This window comes from Triticum dicoccoides, chromosome 4B (genome assembly GCF_002162155.2).
Source record: "Triticum dicoccoides isolate Atlit2015 ecotype Zavitan chromosome 4B, WEW_v2.0, whole genome shotgun sequence".
Lineage (NCBI taxonomy): Eukaryota > Viridiplantae > Streptophyta > Magnoliopsida > Poales > Poaceae > Triticum > Triticum dicoccoides.
Genome location: NC_041387.1, coordinates 50240911 through 50252854, shown reverse-complemented (window position 1 = coordinate 50252854; position 11944 = coordinate 50240911).

Sequence of the window (11944 nt, the reverse complement as noted above, 5' to 3'; positions counted from 1 at the left end):
GGCGCGCTTCGAAGCACCCCCCAGGTGCTGCTCTGGCCCATTGGTAGTCTTATGGTCCATAAAAAATCCACAAAAAGTTTCACGATGTTTGGAGAACTTCCATTTCGGCACAAAATACAACACCATGGTAGTTCTGCTAAAAACAGCGTCAGTCCGGGTTGGTTCCATGCAAATCATACCAAAACCATATAAAGTTATTGTAAACATGGCAAGAATACTTCATAAATTATAGATACGTTGGAGACGTATCAATATGGTCAAGACATGATGTGATATACATTGTTGTATGAGATGATCATGTTTTGTAAAACTTATCGGCAACTAGCAGGAGCCTTATGGTTGTCTCTTTATTGTATGAAATGCAAACGCCATGTGATTGCTTTAATTTATCACTAAGCGGTAGCGATAGTTGTAGCCGCAACACTATGATGGAGATCAAGGTGTCGAGCCGGTGACAATGGAGATCATGATGTTGCTCTGGAGATGGAGATCAAAAGCACAAGATGATGATGGCCATATCATGTCACATATTTTGATTTCATGTGATGTTTATCTTTATGCATCTTATTTTGCTTAGTACGGCGGTAGCATTATAAGATGATCCCTTAACTAAATTTCAAGGTATAAATTTTCTCCCCGAGTATGCACCATTGCGGAAGTTCTTAGTGCTGAGACACCACGTGATGATCGGGTGTGATAGACCCTACGTTCACATACAACGGGTGCAAGTCAGTTTTGTGCATGCGGAATACTCAGGTTAAACTTGACGAGCCTAGCATGTACAAACATGGCCTCGGAACACTAGAGACCGAAAGGTCGAACTTGAATCATATAGTAGATATGATCAATATAGAGATGGTCACCATTCATGAGTACTCCATCTCACGTGATGATTGGACATGGTTTAGCTGATTTGGATCATGTGTCATTTAGATGACTTGAGGGACGTCAATCTAACTGGGACTTCTTAAGTAATATGATTAATTGAACTTAATTTATCATGAACTTAGTCCTGATAGTTTTTGCATATCTATGTTGTAGATCAATGGCCCGTGCTACCGTTCCGTTGAATTTTAATTCATTCCTAGAGAAAGCTAAGTTGAAAGATGATGGTATCAACTACACGGACTGTGTCCGTAACTTGAGGATTATCCTCATTGATGCATAGAAGAATTATGTCCTTGATGCACCGCTAGGTGTACCACCCCCCAGCAACCGCAAACATTGTGAATGCCTGGCAGTCGCGTGTTGATGACTACTCGATAGTTCAGCATGACATGCTTTACGGCTTAGAATCGGGACTTCAAAGACGTTTTGAACGTCATGGACCATATGAGATGTTCCAGGATTTGAAGTTAATAATTCAAGCAAATGCCCGAGTTGAGAGATATGAAGTCTCCAACAAGTTCTATAGCTACAAGATGGAGGAGAACAGTTTTGTCAGTGAACATATACTCAGAATGTCTAGATATCATAATCACTTGACTCAGCTGGGATTTAATCTTCTAGATGACAGTGTTATTGACAGAATTCTCCAATCACTGCCACCAAGCTATAAAGGCCTCGTGATTAACTATAATATGTAAGGGATGGAAAAGACTATTCCCGAGCTCTTCGCAATGCTCAAAGCTGCGGAGGTAGAAATCAAGAAGGAGCATCAAGTGTTGATGGTTAACAAGACCACTAGTTTCAAGAAAAAAGGCAAGGGAAAGAAGGGGAACTTCAAGAAGAATGGCAAGCAAGTTGCCACTCCGGGAAGAAACTCAAAGCTCGACCCAAGCTTGAAACTGAGTGCTTCTACTGCAAAGGGACTGGTCACTAGAAGCGGAACTGCTCCAAGTATTTGGTGGATAAGAAGGATGGCAAAATGAACTAAGGTATATTTGATATACATGTTATTGATGTGTGCCTTACTAATTCTCGTAGTAGTGCCTAGGTATTTGATACCGGTTCGGTTGCTCATATTTGTAATTCGAAACAGGGACTACGGATTAAATGAAGATTGGCTAAGGACGAGGTGACGATGCGCGTCGGGAATGGTTCCAAGGTCGATGTGATCACTGTCGGCACACTACCTCTACATCTACCTTCAGGATTAGTTTTAGACCTGAATAATTGTTATTTGGTGCCAGCGTTGAGCATGAACATTATATCTGGATCTTGTTTAGTCCGAAACGGTTATTCATTTAAATCAGAGAATAATAGTTGTCCTATTTATATAAGTAATATCTTTTATGGTCATGCACCCTTGAAGAGTGGTCTATTTTTGTTGAATCTCGATTGCGGTGATACACATATTCATTATATTGATGCCAAAAGATGCAAAGTTGATAATCATAGTGCAAAAAATTTGTGGCACCGCCATTTAGGTCATATTGGTTTAAAGCACATGAAGAAACTCCATGCAGATGGACTTTTGGAATTAGTTGATTATGAATCATTTGATACTTGCGAACCATGCCTCATGGGCAAGATGACTAAAACTCCGTTCTCCGGAACAATGGAATGAGCAAATGACTTATTGGAAATAATTCATACTGATGTATGTGGTCCAATGAGTGTTGAGGCTTGATGACCCACAAGTGTAGTGGATCTATCATAGTCCTTTTGATAAGTAAGAGTGTCGAACCCAACAAGGAACAGAAGGAAATGACAAGCGATTTTCAGTAAGGTTTTCTCTGCAAGCACTGAAATTATCGGTAACAGATAGTTTCGTGACAAGGTAATTCGTAATGGGTAACAAGTAATAAAAGTAAATAAGGTGCAGCAAGATGGCCCAATCCTTTCTGTAGCAAAGGACAAGCCTGGACGAGTTCTTATATAGAGAAAAGCGCTCCCAAGGACACATGGGAATTATCGTCAAGCTAGTTTTCATCACGCTCATATGATTCGCGTTCGTTACTTTGATAATTTGGTTTGTGGGTGGACCGGTGCTTGGGTACTTCCCTTTCTTGGACAAGCATCCCACTTATGATTAACCCCTATTGCAAGCATCCGCAACTGCAAAAGAAGTATTAATGTAAACCTAACCATAGCATGAAACATATGGATCCAAATCAGCCCCTTACGAAGCAACTCATAAACTAGGGTTTAAGCATCTGTCACTCTAGCAACCCATCATCTACTTATTACTCCCCAATGCCTCCCTCTAGGCCGAAACAATGGTGAAGTGTCATGTAGTCGACGTTCACATAACACCACAAGAGGAGAGACAAGATACATCTCATCAAAATATCGAACGAATACCAAATTCACATGACTACTTATAGCAAGACTTCTCCCATGTCCTCGGAACAAACGTAACTACTCACAAATCATATTCATGTTCATAATCAGAGGGGTATTAATATGCATTAAGGATCTGAACATATGATCTTCCACCGAATAAACCAACTAGCATCAACTACAAGGAGTAATCAACACTACTAGCAACCCACAGGTACCAATCTGAGGTTTTGGGACAAAGATTGAATACAAGAGATGAACTAGGGTTTGTGAGGAGATGGTGCTGGTGAAGATGTTGATGGAGATTGACCCCCTCCCGCTGAGAGAATCATTGGTGATGACGATGGTGGTGATTTCCCCCTCCCAGAGGGATGTTTCCCTGGCAGAACAGCTCCACTGGAGCCCTAGATTGGTTCCGCCAAGGTTCCGCCTGGTGGCGGCGGTGTTTCATCCCGTAAGCTTGCTTATGATTTTTCCCAGGGTAAAAGACTTCATATAGCAGAAGATGGGCACCGGAGGGCTGCTAGGGGGGCCACGAGGCATGGGGGCACGCCCTCCACCCTCATGGACTGGGTGTGGGCCCCCACTGGTACTTTCTTCACTAAGTATTTTTTATTAATTCCAAAAATAACTTTCCTGGAGTTTCAGGACTTTTGGAGTTGTGCAGAACAGGTCTCTAATATTTGCTCCTTTTCCAGCCCAGAATCCCAACTATCGGCATTCTCCCTCTTAATGTAAACCTTGTAAAATAAGAGAGAATAGCCATAAGTATTGTGATATAACGTGTAACAACAGCCCATAATGCAATAAATATTGATATAAAATCATGATGCAAAATGGACGTATCAACTCCCCCAAGCTTAGACCTTGCTTGTCCTCAAGCGGAAACCGAAATCGAAAAATATGTCCACATGTTTAGAGATAGAGGTGTCGGTAAAATAAAATATGGACATGGGGGCATCATGATCATTCTTATAACAGCAACATATATATATTGTCATCTGATTTCTTATGCTAAAGTAACAATCTATTCACAATGTCAAGTATGAATCATAAACTTCATTGAAAACTAACAAACTATAATCTTGGTCACTGAAGCAATTGCAATTTATCATAACAACGGAAAGTGTCAATATATAAGAGCTTTTCAGGAAGTCCACATACTCAACTATCTTTTAGTCTTTCACAATTGCTAACACTCATGCAATACTTATGGGTATGAAGTTTTAATCGGACATAGAGAAAGATAGGGGCTTATAGTGTTGCCTCCCAACCTTTTACCTCAAGGGTAATGTCAACAGTAATAATTCATGCTAACTTACATCCAATTGGATATATATATATATATATATATATATATATATATATATATCAGGATCTTTCCAACACAAGGTGCTTGCCAAAGGATAAAATATAAAAGGGGAAGGTGGAGATCACCATGACTCTTTCATAATGTATAAGACAAGAATAAAAGATAGGCCCTTCACAGAGTGAAGCAGAGGTTGTCATGTGCTTTTATGGTTGGATGCATGAAATCTTAATGCAAAAGAACGTCACTTTATATTGCCACTTGTGATATGGACCTTTATTATGCAGTCTCTCGCTTTTATTTCTTCCATATCACAAGATCATATAAAGCTTATTTTCTCCACACTAATAAGCCATACGTATTTAGAGAGCAATTTTTATTGCATGCAACAATGACAACTTACTTGAAGGATCTTACTCAATCCATAGATAGGTATGGTGGACTCTCATGGCAAAACTGGGTTTAAGGATATTTTTGAAGCACAAGTAGTATCTCTACTTGGTGCAAAGAATTTGGCTAGCATGAGAGGGAAAGGCAAGCTCAACATGTTGGATGATCCATGACAATATACTTTATTTCGAATATACGAAAACATAACCCGTTACGTTGTCTTCCTTGTCCAACATCAACTCTTTAGCATGTCATATTTTAATGAGTGCTCACAATCATAAAAGATGTCCAAGATAGTATATCTATATGTGAAAACCTCTCTTTCTTTATTACTTCCTATTAATTGCAACGATGACCAAAACTATGTTTGTCAACTCTCAACAACTTTTATTCATCATACTCTTTATATGTGAAGTCATTACTCTCCATAAGATCAGTATGATCTCTTTATTTCCTTTTATTCTTTCTTTTTGTTTTATTCCCTCAAGATCATAGCAAGATAGCAAAGCCCTTGACTCAAGACTAATCTTTATTATATATGGCTCATGGACTCGATTACATAGAGGATCATAAGGCAAAACTCAAAACTAAATCATACCAAAACTTTATTCTACTAGATCAAGATATTACCAAAAGGATCGAACTAAGTAAAACGGTAAAGATAGGAGTGTGATGGTGATACGATACCGGGGCACCTCCCCCAAGCTTGGCAGTTGCCAAGGGGAGTGCCCATACCCATGTGATTATGTCTCCTTCTTTGGGGGTGGATAAGGTGGTGGTGTTGATGATGTAGGCTTCTTCCTTAATTTGCGTTTGAGGATGGAATTTTGCTCCCTTAGATCATCGATCTCCTGTTCAAGGCTTAATATCCTTTTGCACAGTTCCTATTTGTTCTCCTGTAAGAGACGAAAAGGGATAAACTCGATCTTAGGTTTCTTTGCTCTATTAGGGAGGCTTGACATTTTAAACTCCACATGCATGTCCCCAGGTTGAGGTAATGGGACTTCATCTTCATCTGAGATCATCTCCTCCTTTCCCTTAGGCTCGTAGTCTTCTTCTTCCTCGGTGGTCCAACCATAATGCTCCAAGTCCCCTTAGACCTTAGGGTCTGCAAGGTAATCAACCACATAGCTTTCTCCCTCCAAATCCTGGGATGACATATTGCTCTAATCTGCGACAAAAACAACTCAAGACAAAAATAGAGGATTTCGTCGTGGTACGGTGGTCAAAACCTTTGGGAGATTATATAATGAATTTTTTCCGACTAACAGAAGTATCATGCAAGAAAATGGAGTCTGGAGAGCACACGAGGTACCCACGAGGCAGGGGCGCTATCGGTGTCAAAACCGGTGGATCTTGGGTAGGGGGTCCCGAACTGTGCGTCTAGGCGGATGGTAACAGGAGACAAGGGACACAATGTTTTTACCCAGGTTCGGGCCCTCTCGATGGAGGTAAAACCCTACTCCTGCTTGATTAATATTGATGATATGGGTAGTACAAGATTTGATCTACCACGAGATCAGAGAGGCTAAACCCTAGAAGCTAGCCTATGGTATGATTGTTGTTTGTCCTACGGACTAAAACTCTCCGGTTTATATAGACACCGGAGAGGGCTAGGGTTACACAGAGTCGGTTACAATGAGAGGAGATCTACATATCGTATCGCCAAGCTTGCCTTCCATGCCAAGGAATGTCCCATCCGGACACGGGACGAAGTTTTCAATCTTGTATCTTCATAGTCCGGGAGTCCGGCCAAAGGTCATAGTCCGGCCATCCGGACACCCCCTAATCCAGGACTCCCTCAGTAGCCCCTGAACCAGGCTTCAATGATGACGAGTCTGATGTGCAAATTGTCTTCGGCATTGCAAGGCGGGTTCCTCCTCCGAATACTTCATAGAAGATGTTGAACACAAGGATAGTGTCCGGCTCTGCAAAATAGTTTCCACATACCACTGTAGAGAGAATAATATTTGCACAAATCTAATCTACTGACGTATTCCGCAGCGTGACATCATGCCACAGCCAAGCCTTTATTCGAATCATTTTTTACTGCCCCACCTCAGCGTGTTTAGCGAGGCGGTTTCCTTGGCACGTCTTGTCAAAGAAGAGATCGTGTCCCCTTATTCCGGGATTCTCATCAATACGGGCATGGGTAACCCAACCGTGCCATGGGTATGACTTCTTAATCGAAAGTGAATCCCAGACGGTCACGGGGAGGGCTCTTGGTATTCAAACCCTTTTATAAAGGGACCAAGGCTCGACTCCTTTCTTCAATCCCATCAAATCCGCCTCTCGCCTCGAGTTACAAAACCCAAAGCTCTAGATTCAGGCGCTTCAGACCTTCGAAGATGTCCGGCTCCGACCTCCAAGGCCGGTGGATGCCTTCCTCCACTATGGAAGAAGACGTGCGAAAGCTGAGAGATGCCAGATATCTAACCGGCGAAATCTTGCATAGGCTTCCTACTCCAGGGCAGGCTATCCCCACTCCCCAGCCCGGTGAGAGCGTGGTGTTCATATCTCACTTCCTTAGGGGGCTCGGCTTCCCGATCGATCCCTTCGTGAGGGGGCTCATGTTTTATTATGGGCTGGAATTTCATGACTTAGCTCCGGAGTCCATCCTCCAAATCTCATCGTTCATTGTCGTGTGCAAGGCCTTCCTCCATATTACACCACACTTCGGACTATGGCTTAAGACCTTCAAGGTAGAACCGAAGATGATCGAGGGACAGCACACGGAGTGCGGAGGTGCTCTTATAAGCAACATTGCCGACGCTTCGTGGCCCAAGGGCTCTTTCCAAGAGGAGTTCGGCTTATGGCAACGAGAGTGGTTTTACATCACAGCTCCCAGGGGCACCACATGGGCGGCGCCACCTGCTTTTCGCTCGGGTCCCCCACCACGGCTAGCGTCATGGGTCAATAAAGGGCTTAACTGGGGGCCGTCCAAGGACATGCCCTTGCTGCAGGGCCGCATTCGAGATCTCCTAGAGAGAGATATCAATTTGGCCATAGTGGCGCAGGTTATGCTGATTCGCCGCATACTGCCCTGCAAATGCCGCCCCCTCCGCCTGTGGGAATTTAATCCGGAGGGACCGCGAGTCCTCCAACATTTTATGGGCACAACGCCCATGGAGATGTATAAATTGTTCTTCGGATCACAGGCAATGTGTCCGGACTCGTCCGAGGACGCAGGTCTGAGCTGCAATCGCCCAGACACTCAAGTAAGTAGCCCTGTACCCGGACACGCTACCCGTATGTTTATCATAAAATTGCCCTTTTAAAAGAGCTATCCTTTGAACAGGAGTGGATAGCGAAAGCAAAGCTTATCAGGTGTCTGGCTCCCCTCCCTGAGACTACGCCAGATCCCGTGTTGACCAGGATGCTGGAGATCGCGTCTTTGGAAGAAGGCAAAGAGGGGAACCAAGAAGCTTCCGCCTCCGCGAAGGAGGCTGTCAGGAAAGGAGGAATCGAGAATTCCCCTAACCAGGGAAAGAAAAGGACCGCCTCTGAAGACCCGGAGGCGATGGCCTCAAAGCGGGGGAGGAAATCTTCGTTAGAGGGTCCGGCGCCGGAGAGTGCCCCGGCCGCATTGTGCCCCCAAGGGGATCGGCTCTCCACCGAGCCGTAAGTAAAGAGAGAGGTTTTAAAACGAGTAACATCCCTGTTTTATTTCTGAGGAAGATAACCGAAATTTTACCTTGAAGTTCGGATCTCAACCCTTCTCAGCAGAGCTCATCTTCAGGGGATCTTCGTCCGGAGATGATGGAGAGCGAAACGCCTCCCCCATCTGTACCGTCTTGCGAGGCGGGTGACCCCGAGGTGTCGTCTCGGAGGGTTTCTCCAAATCCAGACCTTGAAAAAGGTCTTCGGACTAGTCCGGCACCTTCCGGTGCACGGTCGGAGGAGCTGAAAGATCTGCTCGGGCGAGCGTCTATCTCAAAAGAACACCGTGTGTTGATGAAGGTGATTAGAAGGACTTCATCCGCGGAAAGCGGATTGTACGAGGCCGCCAGGAGTTTACTGACAGGTTTTGAGGTACGCCAAATGATGTACCTTTTGACAGAGCCGCATATATAAAATGCGCCCTATATAGATAGTAGCCCCTGAGACTCTGTGTGTTGTGAAAAATGACGGCGCATAGAGGATCATAATCCCAGGTATAATATGTCGCCTTTCCTATGTAGGTGGCGAGGTGTTCAGTGGCTAGCCGGACTGATGAATTTGCCAAGCTAAAGCGGCAACTTGACGTGGCAGATGCCGACATCGCGCTAGTAAATGAGCGGCTGGACGAGGCACAAGGTATGTAATGTCTCCGAAGACATCTGGTAAGAGGAGCTTGACGCTCGTACCTTATAACATGTGTGCTTAATGCAGATGGTGCCGCTGCCGTGGAGAACCTTCGGGTGGAACTTGCCCGATCCAAGGAGCAAGCCAGGAGAAGCGATGCGGCTGCCTTAAAGGCAGCTGAAGAGCTAAAAGCCGAACAGGCTGCTCACTGCCAGAGCAAGAAAGAAATGGCCGAGATGGCTGTAAAATTGAAGGATGCTGCCGACCGTTGTAAGCTTCTGGAAAAAGAAGATAGGGTGGCGCAGAAGGACCTAGAAAAGGTCACTACCAAGGCCAAGGACACTCGCTCTGCGATGAGAGCTATGAAGGAGGAGCTACGTTAGGCCGGAGATATCACGGCTGGAAAGCCCTATATGCTGCGGATGAAGTTCGGGGATCCTAACTATGCTCCATTGGACCGGAAGTGGAGTGCGGCCAACACTTATCTGGATTTGGCGGCGAGTGCCGCGGACGCGACCGAACACTTCCGGGGTCTAAGTGACCATGAATTGGAAGGACTTTTTTGGTCGCAGTTCCACAATCCAGAGCGTCCACTTTCGGTATCCAATCGTTTGGCCGGATGGGCGGAGCTGAACAGGTTATCCGGACTCGCCATGAATCATGTCATGAGTCACCTGTGGCCGAAAGGGCCCGAGCCGAAGAGTTATTTTAACTTGGTGCAGCAATTCCTTGGTGCGGTGCCGCGTATTGAGGCAATGAAGAGGTCAGCGTGCATAGAGGGTGCACAGATGACTCTTGCCCGTGTCAAGACATACTGGGCGGAGATGAAGGCCAGTGTTGTTGCATCCCAGGATTCGGACGAAAGCCGAGTACCTGCCGAGCACTATTTTGAGGAAGTTCTGCAGGGCGCTCGTTTAATAGAGATGCAGTGCTCGAAGGATGTTATGTTCGAATAACATGTACTATTGTAAAACAATGTTTTGGTGGAATATATAAAAGCTTTTTATACTTGTGCTTTCAAGAATTAGAATACCTCTTGTGCGGCCGTTAATGTATATGTGTATATAACCTGAAAGATGGCAGTCGTTGGCTTCAGCCCCCACGCATATAATGCGGGGGTGTTCGCAGAAGGCGCATTTTTCACACTTGATCCAACGTCTTGGTCCTATAAAGGAGGTGATAGCGCAGCGAACTAGGCAACCGGACTATAATGCTTTATCACTTTCACTTAGCCATAGGAGTTTGACAGTGGGGCTACTGAATAGCCCCTAGGGGCACCGCGCTCGCCCGAATTCGGGGCGCGTGTGTGCCTGGCTGGGAAACGGCCCTTTGTTAATGCGGAGGAATCCTAAAGTTTCTGACTAGTCATCGAGTGGTTGACCAGTCTCTCGCTATGTCATGACAGTCAGTTTTTGGCTTTCTCTACTGAGGTGCTCACCTGGCCGAACCGGGGCATAATCGCAGTAGTTCTCCTGGTGCCGCCTTAGCCGATAGAGCAGAGCATAAGGCAGCAAAACACAGGAGCCGGGCAAACCCAACATTTGACAAAAGACATGATTTGGAGCTGATGCATATAAGGCCAAACTCGCGACGCCGAACACTCCCTAAGGTATTCGGTCTTTATGAAAACGGGCTGAACAAAAGCCCTTGGTAAGAAGCCCCTGGTGTCCAGGTACGCGCAAAATTGTGGCGTGGCCACATGCCAAGAAGCCAGCCTCCTCCTCAGTTATAGCAAAAAACGGGGGATGTTATCAACAACAGACAGTAAAAAAGGTTTACGCAGGGTCTTAATCTGAAAAGAATCCTTGAAACGGGTCCCTACTGCACGTCTGCGCCTATGTCTCTGTTGTGCCATATCCTGGATGGGTGTAGCATGGTGTTCGTCTGTAAAAGAGAGGAACTTAGTTGAAAACAATCATGCGAGAAATCTATGTTAAAATAAACAAACTATAATACAGAAATCGGATAAAATTGAGCTTTATTGTCTCTTGGTGTAAACGCGCGGAGCCCCTTGTATAGGGGTATGCGGCTATTAAGCCTTTGTATGTTTACGCCAGACTCGTCGAGCCATGTCCGGGGTCTTCAACGACCTGTTTAGGTGCTCTAACTAGTAAAGATGGTTTAGTGTGCGGCTGCCAAGGCAACTGCGCACTCATCTGCGCTCGAGGGACACTCAATGTTTCCCTTTAATGAGATGATGCCTCGTGGACCGGGCATTTTGAGTATAAGGGATGCATAATGAGGTATTGCGTTAAAGCGGGCGAAAGCTTCACGTCCCAGTAGTGCTTGATAGCTACTTATCAATGGGGCGATGTGGAAGGTTAGCTTTTCGCTTCGGAAGTTGTTGGGGGAGCCGAACATAACTTCTAACGAGAGGGAACCCATACAATGGGTATCCGGGCCTGGCGTGACCCCTTGAAAGGAAGTGTTGCCATGGCGAATTATTGATGGGTTTATCCCCATTTTTCGGATTGTGTCCTAATATAGCAGGTTTAGATCACTGCCGCCGTCCATTAGGACTTGTGTAAAGTGGAGTCCATCAATTATAGGATCTAAGACCAAGGCAGTCCAGCCTGCATTCCGGATACCTCTAGAGTAATCCTGGTGATCGAAGGTGATTGGTTGTAACAACCAGTGGCGGGACTCCTCTGGGACAGGCCGTATGGCACGTATCTCCATAGGCGCCACTCTGTTTTTCCCTTTTGTCACATGAAGTGAATTTACTATTTTGACTTC